This window comes from Arachis stenosperma, chromosome 9 (assembly GCF_014773155.1).
Source record: "Arachis stenosperma cultivar V10309 chromosome 9, arast.V10309.gnm1.PFL2, whole genome shotgun sequence".
Classification (NCBI taxonomy): domain Eukaryota; kingdom Viridiplantae; phylum Streptophyta; class Magnoliopsida; order Fabales; family Fabaceae; genus Arachis; species Arachis stenosperma.
Window position 1 is genome coordinate 67398561 of NC_080385.1, and position 18406 is coordinate 67416966.

Sequence of the window (18406 nt, forward strand, 5' to 3'; positions counted from 1 at the left end):
CCATAATATATATAATTCAAGAAAGTTCTATGAAAAGTTTTCACTCAAATCAATTGGTGTGCCCTATAGATAGAAATCTTGAAAAATTTCATTATTTTGACTAAGCTTATTGTGTATACATATGCAAAAATAAGAAAATGCAAGTAAAAACCATAAAATCCTAGAATGAAATGCAAAAGTGTTGGGATTAGAAATTTGTCACCCAAAATCTCCGACCGGTCAGACGACCTCCCCACACTTAAAAGTTTGCACCGTCCTCGGTGCACTCAAAGATGAGCAAGGGGGTACGACGAATCTCCAGATTGCTGCGTGTTCTTTCTTCCGCTTCCATGTTTGCTTGTGGTGCATTGTTCATGAAAATCAAAAATATAACACCATAAGATGAGAAGATATAAAAGCAAGGAAGCATACATTGTTGGAATGAGGTAAATCACTAGAATGAGGTGAGTGAATTAGTGTGACATTAGTGACAAATAAGTGTGTGAATTCTAAAATGGGCGCCTTTTAGAACACACATTAGTATGAAAGCTATGTCACAAAAGAAGCATGCACTTCACTTGTCCTAATGTGCTTGAGATGCTCTAAGTGAACTTGTAAGGTAAAACAAGTATTAAAGAAGCGTGAAAGCATTCAAGTCAAACATATATGGATGCATATAATCATGAAATACAATGCATTAAGGTAAATGCTGATACGTAAAAATTAGATTTACGTACAACCGGCAAGTATACCGGGTCGTATCAAGTAGTAAAACTCACTTAGAGTGAGGTCGATCCCACGAGGATTGGTAGATTAAGCAACTTTAATTAAATGGTAAATTTAGTCAAGCAAATATGATTTTGATTTTTATGAGCATTATGACTTTTGAACATAAGTGCAGGAATTTAAATTGCAAGGAATTTAAGGACATGAATATAGAAATAAAATGAAAGTAAACTTAAAGTGCAAGAAACTTAAATGACATCAAAAATAAAAGGCAAGGAATTTAAAGGTTGCAGAAATTTAAAGAACATAAGGGTAAATAGCAAGAATTAAAGGAACAAAATGTAAAAGACAAGAAGAATAAAGTGACCGAATGTAAAAAGGGAATTGGGTTGTGGGAAATTAAACAACTAGAGGCAATAGAAATAAGAATTGATGGTAGAGAAGATCATTAGGGATCAGAGATGCTAGTGTTTATGAATTGATGTTAGTCAAATCCTTCTCAATCATGGGCATAGATCCATGGCAAGTGGGTAATTGAATCCCAATCTCTTGGTGATTCAATTTCTCTCAACATAACCAAATGCCACTCTCGTGATCTATTTGTTTATGAGAAGAGATGATGCTCAAATCTAATCCAGCCACACAATTTCCATAATCTCAACCAAGGAGAGTTACATCTCACATACTAACCAAGGTGTATTGATTAAAGAAATCATGAAAGGATGAACTCTAAACTGAATTATGTGGCTCATTCCTCAAATTCACCACATAATTCATATAGATTAACCCCTCTCTCGATGGTGGTTGAATCTTTGAAGAACAAGAGTTTCCTCTTTAGATCAACCACTAGAATTGAGGAGGAGAAGATGTGTTCACCAATACATTTCAACTAGCAGAGCTCTTCCCCCTAATGAAAGTGGGGTTTAGTGAGTCATTGCTCCAACTTCAACAACAATTGCCATAAACTAAAATTAAACTAAATGCAAAGAAAGATGAAGAAGAATAAGGAAATGCTTAAAGCTTAAGAAATGAAGAAGAGAAGTTCCCAGGAGAAACCCCCAAAATGCTCTCGGGTATATTCCCGGAAGTACCAAAAGAGTTCTCAAAATAAAATGTTCAAAAGTGTAAAATTCTAAGTGTCAAAAAGTAAAGTAAAAAGTCCTCTACAAGTACAAACTCAAATCCTATTTATACTAGTCCTAAAACTCTTTCATAGATCTTGAATTGGGTTAGCAATATGGGCTTCCTCTTTGTTGAATTCTTGGCTCAATTGGAAGAACTTGCTAGCCTTTGTAAGGAATAGAGGAGGCAGAGCAAGTTGGCACCAATTCTGGCCCATTGAGGGGCGTTATTGGCAACAACTCTAGGCTTAATGCACGTTGGCAACGTGCATGGCCTTTCCTGGAAGTGAAGTTTGAGACTTGGGCGTTGCTAGCCCAAGTTGTTGCTAACAACTTGCTATTCTTCTTCTTTGCTCTATTTTCATGCCAAATGTAGCCCAGAATTTGAGTGTCAATCCTCTGCTTCAATATGGACTATTATACATCATTGGAAAGCTCTTGATGTCTTCTTTCTAATGCCACTGGAATCACCTCATTTGGACTTTCCTAGCTCAAGTTATGCTTCCTCAAAGAAGGTAAGGTTAAGCTGCCAAGTTGTTGCCAAAAACGCACCTTCACTCCCAAGTTGGCAACGTGCTCGTGCCTAGCCTCCCAAAGCAGGGAAATGAGGCTGGCGTTGTTGCCAAAAACGCACCCTTGCTAGCACGTTGGCAACGTGCTCGTGCCCACCTCCAAGGCTCATCTCTAGCCTTCTTGAATTCAACTTCATGTTCTTGTTTTTAGGGCCTAAAGGTGACTCTGTTTTGGCTTCAATTTTGTGCTCCACTATAGACTATTATATATGGTTGGAAAGCTCTGAATGTTAGCTTTCCAACGCAACTGGAAGCACTCAATTTGGATCTCTGTAGCTCAAGATATCTTCCATTGAAGGGGACATGGTCAGGCTGTCTTGTTGGAGTTGTTGTGGATAACGCCCCTATATTCCAAGTTAGCAACGTGCATCACAATTTTCCTGGCGTTGTTGATGAATACTCCTTCTCTTCAGCACGTTGGCAACGTGCTCGAGCCTTTCTCAAGGCTCCATGTTTGCTTCCTGGCGTTGGCAACGTGCATGGCAAGGCTTATGGGCGTTGGCAACGTGCATGGCATGGCTTATGGGCGTTGGCAACGTGCATGGCATGGCTAATGGGCGTTGGCAACTTGGTTGGTGTGGCTTATGGGCATTGGCAACTTGGTTGGTGCGGCTTATGGGCGTTGGCAACTTGGTTCGCACCAAGACTTGGTGCCTAGCCAAGCAACCATTCCTGGCGTTGTTGCCAAACACGCCAATGCTTCCTAGCTCAACAACGTGCTCGAGCTCCCCTTTGGTGCCAAAATTGCTTGCTACGTTGCCAAGGAACACGCCTTCATAACTTGGAGTTGGCAACGTGCATCTCATTTTCCTGGGCCAAGTTTGCTTGTGTGGCGTTGCCTAGGGACACGCCTATGGTTCCTAGCGTTGGCAACGCCCTCGAGCTCCTCTTCAAGGCTCCATTTGTTGCTTGGCGTTGCCTTGAATAACGCCTATGGTTCCTGGCGTTGGCAACGCCAGCTTCTTCCCCTCTTGGGCCAAGCTCACTCATGTGCGTTGCCTTGAGACACGCCAATAGTTCTTGGCGTTGGCAACGCCCTCGAAACTCCTTCATGGCCCAAGTTCCTTGCTTGTGTGCGTTTCCCATAACAACTCACTCCTTCCTCCAAGTTGGCAACGCCAACATTTGCTCTCCAGGGCTGCCTTGGCGTTACCTTCAACAACGCACCCTCTTCTCCAAGTTGGCAACGCCAACTTATGCTCTTCCAAGGCTGCCAAGCTTGCTTCACAAATTGGCGTTGGCAACGCCCTTCTAGAGTTGGCAACGCCCAAATTTGCTTCTCCAGGGCTGCCTGGCGTTGCCATGAACAACGCACCACATTCCTCAAGTTGGCAACGCCAACTTTGCTTCTTGGTTGCCTGGCGTTGTCCATGAAAACGCCCCCTTTTCCCAAGTTGGCAACGCCAACTTCTTGCCTCCATGCTTCCTTGTTTCATCACCTATCATCAACAAAGGAAATGGCTTCAAAGTCTTACCAATTCATGCAATAAATTTCATGAGATTCATTCATACTCATTCATGTATGTATTCTTTAAATCATTTGCATGGATTTAGCTAGAATCACATGTTCCTTGGTATTCTCATGCATGAAGATGAAACTCATAAAAGGACTTGTTTATTTAGAGAAAATGAGTGAAATTAAGCTAAAACCAACTAAACTAACTAACTAATATACCAAATATGCATTTGCATCACAACACCAAACTTAGAGTGTTGCTTGTCCTCAAGCAAAATATAAAGGACTTTGTCACAAGAATCTAAGATGTAAGACTTGAATGTTTTTTTCCAGAGAAGAAATTTTTCATTGAACATGTCATCCTCATTTGTGTGATCCTTAATTTATTGTAATTGAACATGGCTACTCAACTCTCTCAATTAAAATGCTTGCTTCAATACTAAATTGGTTAACTTCACTAGACCTTTTCTATTATCACAGCACATGATCCTTGAACCATTCTTTACTTGATGCTTTTCTCCCTCTTTTTTTTTTATATTCCTTCCTATTTCAAACAAGCTCGAAATCTTGTCTTAAGGCGGCTCTTTAGCATAAGTTTTCAATCAACAATCCCAAACCAGTTGGTTCAAGTTGTTAAGTGTTGAGACACTCTTAAAGATTTACTAACTCAAGCCTCTTTCCTTAACACATTCAATCACAGGCATATAACATTGAAATTTTATTTGGATAGTGGTGTCCAGCACCTCTTTGGGTTGCTAAATGTTCTGTTATAGAGCTACTCTTGATTGTGAGTTTTCAATCGATAATCCCGAGTTAGTTAACTCAAGTTATCGGGTGATGAAGCACCCCTCGGATTTACTAGCCCAAGTATGTCTCTTAACATCAATCACCACAGACACATATCCAAATTTTGTCATTGATGCCTAGCCTTTCATTCTTTGTTTTCTGTTTTCTTTATTGTCAGGTTATTTGTGCTTTTACTTATGAAGTCTTTGTGATCCTCAACCAAACTAGTCTTGTATAAACAAGCATTCTTTTGAATTTCTTGGGCCTTGGTTCTTTCACAATAAAAGTAAAGATGCTAGCACTTTTCTTATGGGACAACATGATTCTTTTTAAGCTAAAATTCTCTCTGTTCTTGCTCAAACTACATCTTTTATTCCATTGACAAGTAAAAGTACTTAAGACAAGCAACCATTCCAAATCCGTGAGTGGTAATGCATGGAATGGGCAACATAAAAGACAATGCTTCAAAAAGAAGAATGCATCCTAGAAGGTATACCATATTTCAGACATACATCTTCTTTATTTAATAAAACATAAAGAAACATAAAGAAAAACAAAGGAACTTCACCACCTTTAGTCTTCATGTCCCTTTTCCTTTGCTTGATTCTCCTTGCTTTCCTTTGCCCTTTGGATCTTCTTTCTTTTTCTTCCTCAACTCTCCTTGTTGTTTTGTTGTTGAATCCCCCTTTGGATCTTCTTTCTTTTTACTTCTTAACTCTCCTTGTTGCTTTGTTGTTGTTGAATCCCCCTCTTGCCAAATTCCTGAGCTTATCATTGTCTCCTTTAGCCTCTGTTGATTAAATCTCACCCTTGCAAGTTCCTGCTCTTCAAATATCTTGCGGGCTTCATTAAAGGTTTTAATTTGTGGGTTGAGTAATGGGGGTGTGGAACAGAGGTAACTGAGCTTTTCTTGGGTGCATATATCATAGTCAAGTCTGTCTTTATGCCTGGCTTCCCTGAACATTCTGCTTTCATTGAAATCTTTGTGAAATGTATCATGTCTAGCATCCAACCTATGGAGAAGCTCCCTTTGCTGAGTTTGCTCTTTCCTTAGTTGAGCTTGTTCTTGTATTACTTTCTCCATGGCTTTTCCATATTCAACAGTTGAATTGTTGATGGCTTCATGCATCTTGGCATATTGTTCTTGTTGTAGTTCCATCATGTGTGCTTGGTATTCATTTTGTTGGTTCATCCATTGAACTTGAACCCCTCTTTGTTGATCCATCAATTGCCAAAGGTCCCTTTGTTGTTGAGCTTGTTCCTCTTGGCTTCTTTGAATTTGTGAATATTGCCCTGAAATTCCTTCTAAAGCGGCCTGGAGTTGATTCATGCTCAAGGTGTGGGATTCATCCATTTCTTGAGGTTCCTCCTCTTGTCTTACTTCTTTCCTTTTCTTCCTTCTTGCTAAAGGTTGCCTTTCCAATTGGGTTGTGGTGATAAATTCCAACCTTTCTCGGGTGAGAGGCTTTCCAATAGAGACCACATCAGTTTCTTCAAATTCTTCCAGAGGCACTCCAGCTTCTTCACATAGGCGCAGAATAGTGCTAGGATATCCTAGCCAGCTGTCCTGTTTGACCTTTTGAGCTATGTCAATGATGTTCTTGGCTATAATGTCTCCAACATTGATTTCCCCTCCTTTCATTATGCAATGGATCATTATTGCTCTATTCACCGTTACCTCAGAATTATTTGAAGTGGAGATCAATGATCTCCTCACTATGTCATGCCATCCTTTAGCTTGAGGTATGAGATCACCTCTCCGAAGTTTGAGTGGTTGTCCGTGTGAATCAAACACCCAATCCGTGCCTATTCTGCATAAGTAACTCACCACATCCACATATCTTGGGTCATTTTCAACCCTTTCTTCATAGCTAGCTCGTTTGAACTGTTTTGTCTTGACTTTTAGCACCCTGTTGATGGTGTCCGGGCTAAAATCAACACTCACACCTCTTACATAACTCATGTATGGTTCTTCATCATCATATTCTCTTATCACATTAGTGTAGAACTCATGGATGAGAAGCATGCTCACTTCTTGAGGTTGGTCACAAAGAAGCTCCCATCCCCTTTTTCTGATTATTTTTTGTATCTCAGGGTATTCATCTTTCTTTAGCTTGAAAGGTAACTCAGGAACAACATCTTTGCTTGACATCCAACTAAAGATGCGCTCATTGTGTTTGGATTTGAATCTTCTTTCATCAAAGGTGTTTTGTCCTTCATCTTCTCTCCTACCCCTTGATGATGAGGCCATTGAAGTTCACTTGCAAGGGTTGAATCTCCCACACCAAACTTAGGTGAATGTTTGTCCTCAAGCATAAAGAGAATACTTGAGAAAGGGGGAGGTATATGACGAGCAAGGTGGCTTAGAGAAGATAGAATAAGATGGTGAGGATGGGGTGGTGTGTTTCGGTTATGTGGAGGGGTGTGAGGTTTCAAGAGTTTTGTTGGGTAAAGATGAGGTTCAAGGCTAGAATTTGTGGAATATGGACTAGGTTGGAGGTTGAGTATGCGTTTGGGTAATGAAATGAGGTTATGGGGGTAAAAGACTAAGTGATGAAGAATGAGGTTTGATGAATATGGTTGAAGTATTTAAAGTGAACTTTGGTGAGGATGCATGGTTCTAGTGACATTTAAAGCTCGGTCATGGCATGGGGAGCATGCTTCCTTGTGCCCAATGCATGTTGAGTTGTTTTTCCCCATGCACAAAGTTCAAAACTCATGTGACTTCCCTTCCTTGTGTATCCGTGACTTCACTCACCAAGATTCCCCATCACTTCTTTCTTTCTTTCCTGCAACAAAATTCCAAAAGCTTGAGATTCTTAAAGTGACATTAATAGCTAAAAACTTATGATGATATTCCTATGCAAAATTGACTAAACTAAAATTAAAATTTATGAATTGATTCCCTAATCTATTTTTTCTAGCATTAATAATGCAAGTAAAGACACCAAACTTAGTTTGTGACTAAGTGTTCTATGGAATTAATTCCAAAGATAGCCACATCAAATTTAGTATTTTTCCTTCATTATATGCTATTTCACGTTTTTTTTTTTTTAACTAAAATAAATGACTATACTTTCATAGTCTAGCATTTTCGTGTATGTATGGACACCAAACATAGTTTGTGGCTAAGTGTTGTAGAACACACTTTTGCCATTACTTGAAGATTTGCCACACCAAACTTAGTGCCTTGCATACACCATGTACTAGTCTACTTAATCATTATTGACTACTAAAATATGAAAATAAAAGACTCCCTGTGCATGGGTTGCCTCCCATGAAGCGCTTTGTTTATTGTCCTTAGCTCGACATTGCAACTTCTTTGCTCATGTTAAGAGTTGCACACTCTCTTCCTTGCTCCAAGGGCCACCAAAATAGTGCTTCACCCTATGTCCATTAGCTGTGAAGGTTTGTTTTGAGGCTTCATCAAGTAACTCAACATAGCCATGAGGTGATACTTTGGTGATGGTGTATGGACCAGTCCATCTAGACCTTAGCTTCCCAGGGAAGATCTTCAATCTTGAGTTGAATAACAACACCTTTTGGCCTGGTTCGAATGTTCTTTGAGAGATCCTCTTGTCATGCCATCTCTTTGCTCTCTCTTTGTATATTTTGGCATTTTCGTATGCCTCCAATCTGAACTCCTCAAGTTCATTGAGTTGTAGCAACCTCTTCTCTCCTGCTGCTTGAGCATCTAGATTCAGAAGTTTGGTGGCCCAAAAGGCCTTATGTTCAAGCTCCACAGGGAGGTGGCATGCCTTTCCATACACCAGCTGAAATGGAGATTTTCCTATGGGTGTCTTGAAGGCTGTCCTATATGCCCAAAGTGCATCATCCAGCTTCCTAACCCAATCCTTTCTTGTTGTTCCCACAGTTTTCTCCAAGATCCTTTTTAGCTCTCTGTTGGCAAGTTCAGCTTGTCCATTGGTTTGTGGGTGATATGGGGTAGCTACTTTGTGTGTAACACCATACTTGTGGGGTAAGGAATTTAGTTGCTTGTTGCAGAAGTGGCTTCTCCCATCACTTATAAGTCCTTTAGGCACTCCAAATCTAGTGAAGATGTTCTTCTTGAGGAATTGCAAGACCACGTTGGTATCACATGTGGTGGTTGCTATTGCTTCTACCCATTTGGAGACATACTCTACTGCTACCAAAATGTATTTGAATGTGTAAGATGGAGGAAAGGGTCCCATGAAGTCTATTCCCCACAGATCAAAGAGTTCCACTTCCAAAATGAACTTTTGAGGCATCTCATTTTTCTTTGACAAACCCCCTGTTCTTTGACATTCATTGCATTGGCTCACAAACTCCCTAGCATCCTTGAAGATTGAAGGCCAATAGAAACCACTTTGAAGGACCTTTGCAGCCGTCCTTTCTGCTCCAAAATGACCACTATAATTAGAGTTGTGACAATGCCATAGTATGTTTTTCATCTCATCCTCTGACACACATCTTCTTATCATTCCATCTGGGCATCTTTTGAACAAGAATGGGTCATCCCAGAAGAAGAACTTAGCCTCATGTAGCAGCTTCTTAACTTGTTGTTTTGTGTACTCTTGTGGAATGATTCTCCCCGTCTTGTAGTTGGCCATGTCTGCAAACCAAGGGACATGTTGAATGTGCAAGAGGTGTTCATCTGGAAATTCTTCATTTATTGATGGAAGGTTGTCTTGGCATGCATCTTGTGGTACCCTTGATAAGTGATCAGCAACTTGATTTTCATTGCCCTTTCTATCTTTGATCTCAATGTCAAACTCTTGTAGGAGTAGCACCCATCTGATTAGCCTTGGTTTTGCATCCTGTTTTGACATAAGATACTTAAGAGCAGCATGGTCAGTATACACTAAGACTTTAGATCCAATCAAATATTGTCTAAACTTATCAAAAGCATATACCACAGCTAGTAACTCTTTCTCTGTTGTGGTGTAGTTTCTTTGAGCTTCATTCAATACCTTACTTGCATAGTAGATAACATGAAGCTTCTTTTCCTTCCTCTGCCCCAACACAGCACCAATTGCAAGGTTACTTGCATCACACATGAGTTCAAAAGGTAGTCCCCAACTTGGGGGTGTGATTATTGGTGCTGTGATGAGCTTAGCCTTTAGAGCTTCAAAAGCATGTTTGCATTCATCATCAAAGATAAAAGGATTGTCTACCACCAACAAATTGCTTAGTGGCTTTGCTATTTTGGAAAAATCTTTGATGAATCTCCTATAAAACCCAGCATGTCCTAAGAAACTTCTAACGGCTTTCACACTAGTTGGCAAAGGAAGTTTTTCTATAATTTCTACTTTTGCCTTGTCAACTTCTATACCCTTTCTTGAAATTTTATGACCAAGAACAATGCCTTCGGGTACCATGAAATGGCATTTCTCCCAATTCAAAACTAAATTGGTTTCTTGGCATCTTTTCAAGACTAAGGTAAGATGGTGCAAGCAAGTATTGAAGGAATCACCAAAAACAGAGAAATCATCCATAAATACTTCAATAAATTTTTCTACCATGTCTGAGAATATTGATAGCATGCATCTTTGAAAGGTAGCTGGGGCATTACAAAGTCCAAATGGATTCTCCTATATGCAAAGACTCCAAAGGGACAAGTAAAGGAGGTCTTCTCTTGATCCATGGGGTCAACCACTATCTGGTTATATCCAGAATATCCATCAAGAAAACAGTAGTAAGCATGGCCAGCCAACCTTTCAAGCATCTGGTCAATGAAAGGGAGAGGAAAGTGGTCTTTTCGTGTAGCATCATTCAGCCTCCTATAGTCTATGCACATTCTCCACCCTGTCACTGTTCGTGTTGGGATAAGCTCATTCTTCTCATTAACAATGACAGTCATCCCCCCTTTCTTGGGTACTACTTGCACTGGACTGACCCACGGGCTGTCAGATATAGGGTAGATGATCCCAGCTTTACACAACTTCAAGACTTCCTTTTGAACAACCTCCTTCATTGTAGGATTCAATCTTCTTTGGGGTTGTACCACCGGTTTGGAACCCTCCTCTAAGAGTATCTTGTGCATGCATACGGCAGGGCTTATACCTTTCAAATCATCAATGGTCCATCCCAATGCCTCTTTGTGAGCTTTCAATACTACAAGGAGCTTTTCTTCTTCCTCTGCACTCAATGTGGAGTTGATGATCACTGGGAAGCTGTCCTTCTCACCAAGGAATGCGTATTTGAGATGAGGGGGTAGTGGTTTCAACTCTTGTTGTGGTGCCTCTTCTTTCGTAGCTTCACTTGGTTCCTCTGATGCTTCTAATTTGTTCTCTTCTTGTCCCTTGATGTTATGGACTTCTTCTTGTTTCACTTGATGGTTTGTATCAAGTACATCTTCAACCAATGAATCCACTACATCAATCCTCATGCAACTTTCTTTCTCAACGGGGTGTTGCATTGCTTTGAAGACATTTATGGTCATTTGTTCATCATGCACTCTGAAAATCATCTCTCCCTTTTCCACATCAATGATTGTTCTAGCTGTAGCCAAGAAGGGTTTACCAAGAATGACTAAATTGTTTCCCTCTTCATCCATGTCTAGGACCACAAAATCAGCTGGGAATATGAAGTTTCCCACCTTCACCAAGAGGTTCTCAACTACTCCATTTGGTATCTTGATGGATCTGTCAGCAAGTTGGAGTGACATCCTTGTGGGTTTAAGCTCTTCAATCATCATTTTCTTCATCATGGTAAGGGGCATGAGGTTAATGCTTGCTCCCAGGTCACAAAGTGATTTGTCCACGGCCATGCTCCCAATCGTGCAGGGTATGAGGAAGCTGCCAGGATCTTTGAGTTTTGGAGGTAGCCCTTTTTGAATGATGGCACTACACTCTTGATTGAGAATCACTGTTTCTTTTTCTTGCCAACTTCTCTTCTTGGTGATCAATTCCTTAAGAAACTTTGCATATAATGGCATCTGTTCCAAAGCTTCTGCCAATGGGATGTTGATTTCAAGTTTCTTGAAGATTTCTAAGAACCTTGGGAATTGTTGGTCCTTTGCTCCTTTGTGTATCCTAGTTGGGTATGGAAGCTTGGGTACATAAGCTTTTACTCCTTCATTTTTTTTCTTGTTGTGGATTTACACTCTCCTTGCCATCACGGTTGCCTCCTTGACTTGGTGGATTGCCTTGTGGCTTGGTAGCCTCTTTGCCTTTGTTAGCTGTTGAATCCTTTTCTTCATTCTGCCTCTCCACTGTGTCTTGCTCTTTGGGTTTTGTTGCTTCTTTATTTGAACTTTCACCAACTACCTTGCCACTTCTTAACTGCAGAGCTTTACATTCTTCTCTTGGGTTGGGTATTGTATCACTTGGGAGAACATTGGTTGGTCGCTCAGCTTGTTTGGCTAATTGTCCCACTTGTCTCTCAATATTCTTCATGATGACCTCATGTTCCTTGTGTCCCTTGGCTAAGGCTTGAGTGGTTTGGGCAAGTGCTTGCAAGGTTGCTTCAAGACTTGCAATTCTGGACTCATGATGGTCAATTGGAGATATGATGGGGGTTGATTGTTGTTAGAAATTGTTGGGTGGATTAGTGTGGTAATTCTGTGTGTTGGATGTTGGTGCAGGGAGGTTGTTTTGGTGAGTTTGTGAGTTATTATGAGGGTGTTGATATGTGTTTTGTGTTTTTCTATATTGGTTAGTGTTGGTGGCATGGTGATTTTGGTTATTTGTGTTACGGTTGTGGTTGTGGTTGTTGTTCTTTTGCCAATGGTTTTCACCCCACTTTAGATTGGGATGATTTCTCCAGGATGAATTGTATGTATCACCATGAAATTCATCCTGAGAATTTGAAGTGTTCTGCATGTATTGAACTTGTTCTTGTGGTTGTTCAACCGTGATTCCTTCACCTTGGCTTCATTCAAGTGATGGTTGATTTGTTGTGTTCACTGATGCAAGTTGCATACCATCCATTCTCTTTGTTATCATCTCTATTTGCTGTTGGATTTGTTGGTGCATTAACTTGTTTTGTGCCAAGATAGCATCAACACCTTCAAGCTCCATTACACCTTTCTTTGGGGTCGGATTATGCTGCCTCTCTGATGAGTAATAATACTGATTGTTTGCCACAATCTCAATGAGGTCTTGAGCCTCCTCAGCAGTTTTCATCATGTTGAGTGATCCTCCTGATGAGTAATCTAGTCCTTTCCTTGCTTCTGGACTTAGGCCTTCATAGAAGTTTTGGAGTTTGACCCAATCACTAAACATGTTAGGTGGGCATCTTCTCATTAGTGCCTTGTACCTTTCCCAGGCTTCATATAATGACTCCCCATCCATTTGCCTAAAAGTTTGAACATCTGTCTTCAACTTGATGATCTTTTGAGGTGGGTAGAACTTTGCTAGAAATCTTCTCATTACTTCATTCCAATCATTGAGGCTTTCCTTAGGGAATGATTCTAGCCATTGAGTGGCTTTATCCCTCAAAGAGAATGGGAATAACAGCAACTTGTAGACATCTGGATGCACTCCATTTGTCTTCACTGTATTGCATATCCTCAGAAAAACAGATAGATGTTGATTTGGGTCTTCAAGAGGTCCCCCTCCATAGGAGCAGTTGTTTTGTACCAACGTGATGAGTTGGGGTTTTAACTCAAAATTATTGGCCTGAACTGGAGGAGTGGCAATGCTACTCCCACAATGTCTTGGATCGGGGATGGTGTAAGAAGAAAGCACCCTTCTAGGTGGTCTATCGTTGTTGTTGACCCCTCCAGGATTGTGCATCTCATCCTCCATGACTTGATCTTCTCCCTCTGAATCCTCTTCACCAACTATTCCCTTTCCTCTTTCTGCTCTCCTTATCCTTCGGAGGGTTCTCTCGTCCTCAATGTTACGTCTACTAGCTCCTGACATACACAAATAGAACCAAAATCACAAGTGAGACACTCTAGAGTTAGAGTGGAATTAGAGTTAGTGAAACAAAGTATCAAACAGTTAGTGGGCTTAACAAAAGTACTAAAAAAATGCTTAATCTAAATTACCATTCACTTAATTATTGTCAATCTTTTCTAATCCCCGGCAACGGCGCCAAAAACTTGATACGTAAAAATTAGATTTACGTACAACCGGCAAGTATACCGGGTCGTATCAAGTAGTAAAACTCACTTAGAGTGAGGTCCATCCCACGAGGATTGGTAGATTAAGCAACTTTAATTAAATGGTAAATTTAGTCAAGCAAATATGATTTTGATGTTTATGAGCATTATGACTTTTGAACATAAGTGCAGGAATTTAAATTGCAAGGAATTTAAGGACATGAATATAGAAATAAAATGAAAGTAAACTTAAAGTGCAAGAAACTTAAATGACATCAAAAATAAAAGGCAAGGAATTTAAAGGTTGCAGAAATTTAAAGAACATAAGGGTAAATAGCAAGAATTAAAGGAACAAAATGTAAAAGACAAGAAGAATAAAGTGACCGAATGTAAAAAGGGAATTGGGTTGTGGGAAATTAAACAACTAGAGGCAATAGAAATAAGAATTGATGGTAGAGAAGATCATTAGGGATCAGAGATGCTAGTGTTTATGAATTGATGTTAGTCAAATCATTCTCAATCATGGGCATAGATCCATGGCAAGTGGGTAATTGAATCCCAATCTCTTGGTGATTCAATTTCTCTCAACATAACCAAATGCCACTCTCGTGATCTATTTGTTCATGAGAAGAGATGATGCTCAAATCTAATCCAGCCACACAATTTCCATAATCTCAACCAAGGAGAGTTACATCTCACATACTAACCAAGGTGTATTGATTAAAGAAATCATGAAAGGATGAACTCTAAACTGAATTATGTGGCTCATTCCTCAAATTCACCACATAATTCATATAGATTAACCCCTCTCTCGATGGTGGTTGAATCTTTGAAGAACAAGAGTTTCCTCTTTAGATCAACCACTAGAATTGAGGAGGAGAAGATGTGTTCACCAATACATTTCAACTAGCAGAGCTCTTCCCCCTAATGAAAGTGGGGTTTAGTGAGTCATTGCTCCAACTTCAACAACAATTGCCATAAACTAAAATTAAACTAAATGCAAAGAAAGATGAAGAAGAATAAGGAAATGCTTAAAGCTTACGAAATGAAGAAGAGAAGTTCCCAGGAGAAACCCCCAAAATGCTCTCGGGTATATTCCTGGAAGTACCAAAAGAGTTCTCAAAATAAAATGTTCAAAAGTGTAAAATTCTAAGTGTCAAAAAGTAAAGTAAAAAGTCCTCTACAAGTACAAACTCAAATCCTATTTATACTAGTCCTAAAACTCTTTCATAGATCTTGAATTGGGTTAGCAATATGGGCTTCCTCTTTGTTGAATTCTTGGCTCAATTGGAAGAACTTGCTAGCCTTTGTAAGGAATAGAGGAGGCAGAGCAAGTTGGCACCAATTCTGGCCCATTGAGGGGCGTTATTGGCAACAACTCTAGGCTTAATGCACGTTGGCAACGTGCATGGCCTTTCCTGGAAGTGAAGTTTGAGACTTGGGCGTTGCTAGCCCAAGTTGTTGCTAACAACTTGCTATTCTTCTTCTTTGCTCTATTTTCATGCCAAATGTAGCCCAGAATTTGAGTGTCAATCCTCTGCTTCAATATGGACTATTATACATCATTGGAAAGCTCTTGATGTCTTCTTTCTAATGCCACTGGAATCACCTCATTTGGACTTTCCTAGCTCAAGTTATGCTTCCTCAAAGAAGGTAAGGTTAAGCTGCCAAGTTGTTGCCAAAAACGCACCTTCACTCCCAAGTTGGCAACGTGCTCGTGCCTAGCCTCCCAAAGCAGGGAAATGAGGCTGGCGTTGTTGCCAAAAACGCACCCTTGCTAGCACGTTGGCAACATGCTCGTGCCCACCTCCAAGGCTCATCTCTAGCCTTCTTGAATTCAACTTCATGTTCTTGTTTTTAGGGCCTAAAGGTGACTCTGGTTTGGCTTCAATTTTGTGCTCCACTATAGACTATTATATATGGTTGGAAAGTTCTGAATGTTAGCTTTCCAACGCAACTAGAAGCACTCAATTTGGATCTCTGTTGCTCAAGATATATTCCATTGAAGGGGACATGGTCAGGCTGTCTTGTTGGAGTTGTTGTGGATAACGCCCCTATATTCCAAGTTAGCAACGTGCATCACAATTTTCCTGGCGTTGTTGATGAATACTCCTTCTCTTCAGCACGTTGGCAACGTGCTCGAGCCTTTCTCAAGGCTCCATGTTTGCTTCCTGGCGTTGGCAACGTGCATGGCAAGGCTTATGGGCGTTGGCAACGTGCATGGCATGGCTTATGGGCGTTGGCAACGTGCATGGCATGGCTAATGGGCGTTGGCAACTTGGTTGGTGTGGCTTATGGGCGTTGGCAACTTGGTTGGTGCGGCTTATGGGCGTTGGCAACTTGGTTGGCACCAAGACTTGGTGCCTAGCCAAGCAACCATTCCTGGCGTTGTTGCCAAACACGCCAATGCTTCCTAGCTCAACAACGTGCTCGAGCTCCCCTTTGGTGCCAAAATTGCTTGCTACGTTGCCAAGGAACACGCCTTCATAACTTGGAGTTGGCAACGTGCATCTCATTTTCCTGGGCCAAGTTTGCTTGTGTGGCGTTGCCTAGGGACACGCCTATGGTTCCTGGCGTTGGCAACGCCCTCGAGCTCCTCTTCAAGGCTCCATTTGTTGCTTGGCGTTGCCTTGAATAACGCCTATGGTTCCTGGCGTTGGCAACGCCAGCTTCTTCCCCTCTTGGGCCAAGCTCACTCATGTGCGTTGCCATGAGACACGCCAATAGTTCTTGGCGTTGGCAACGCCCTCGAAACTCCTTCATGGCCCAAGTTCCTTGCTTGTGTGCGTTTCCCATAACAACTCACTCCTTCCTCCAAGTTGGCAACGCCAACATTTGCTCTCCAGGGCTGCCTTGGCGTTACCTTCAACAACGCACCCTCTTCTCCAAGTTGGCAACGCCAACTTATGCTCTTCCAAGGCTGCCAAGCTTGCTTCACAAATTGGCGTTGGCAACGCCCTTCTAGAGTTGGCAACGCCCAAATTTGCTTCTCCAGGGCTGCCTGGCGTTGCCATGAACAACGCACCACATTCCTCAAGTTGGCAACGCCAACTTTGCTTCTTGGTTGCCTGGCGTTGTCCATGAAAACGCCCCCTTTTCCCAAGTTGGCAACGCCAACTTCTTGCCTCCATGCTTCCTTGTTTCATCACCTATCATCAACAAAGGAAATGGCTTCAAAGTCTTACCGATTCATGCAATAAATTTCATGAGATTCATTCATACTCATTCATGTATGTATTCTTTAAATCATTTGCATGGATTTAGCTAGAATCACATGTTCCTTGGTATTCTCATGCATGAAGATGAAACTCATAAAAGGACTTGTTTATTTAGAGAAAATGAGTGAAATTAAGCTAAAACCAACTAAACTAACTAACTAATATAGCAAATATGCATTTGCATCAAATGCACATCATCATCCATCAAGAAATTGCCTAATCACAGAATAGGGTTCAAATCACATGGTGGCCAAATCATGTAATTCAAGAAGAGTTACAAACTCGAAGGCAATTCTCATCACTTGGTATTCTCAAAAGGTAAGCATGAAAAACTCAAAACCAAGTAGGAAAATATAACCTCAATCATAGAATCCAACAAAGATTATCTAAAAACATTCATGCTAAAATAGCATTTAGGCAATAAGAGGCAGCAATGTGTAGTAAACAAGATCGATAAGCCAATACTTATAATGAAAATGGAGAAGAAAAAAAATGAAAACTAAACTAAAGCTAACTAACAAACTAACTAACTAACTAATTAACTAACTAAAATAAATGGTTATCCATGGTGTTTGGAAGTGTTGGATGAAGGGTAGGAGAGGGAAAGAAGAAAGGAAGAGGAAAGAAATGGAAAGAGGAGAAGAAAAGAAGTGGATTGAAGAAAGGGCATCCACGCGTACGCATGCATGGCGCGCGCGCGCGGATGGCTTATTTCGAGAGTGACGCGTACGCGTCATGTGCGCATGCGCGTGAGTGGGGTTGTGCCAAAGGCACAACGTAGGCGCAGCACAGGCATAACTCTCTGGAAAATGTATGGAATGTGGAACTTCTCAATCCACGCGTATGCGTGGTTGGCGTGCGCGCGTGGATGGTCCAAAACGCTAGATGCACGCGTATGCACGCAGTGCGCGCACGCGTGGATGGTGCTCTGTTTTTCAAAAATTTTTGCTATGTTTTTTTTTTTGCACCAATCCAAGCATTCCAAACCTCTAAACAGCTACCAAAATACCATAAAACCTTATTTAACATACTAAACTACCAATTAAACTCATTAAAACAATCAAAACAAGAATTTAAACTAATTCTACCAATATGTACAAAAAGATAAAATGAAAAGAAGTTACCATGGTGGGGTGTCTCCCACCTAGCACTTTTGTTTATTGTCATTAAGTTGGACTTATGGGGAGCTCCTCTCAAGGTGGCTTGTGCTTGTATTCATCTTGGAACTCCCACCAATACTTGGACTTCCAATAAGCTCCATTATTCAAGATTAATATCTCCAAGCTTTGATGGTGTTTTTCACAAACCATGGGCTCCCAATGTTGATCCTCATGTGTTCCTGGATCCCATATTTTGTCTTCACACCTGTCTCCAAGTTGATTATCATTAAGCCATGTGGGTGGTGAGCAAGGTGAATTCTCAACAAAGTGACCAAACATCCTTCTAGACCCATGTACTCTAGTTATACACCAACCTTTGCTATCAAGCTTTGGACATGTGACCATAATGAACCTAGA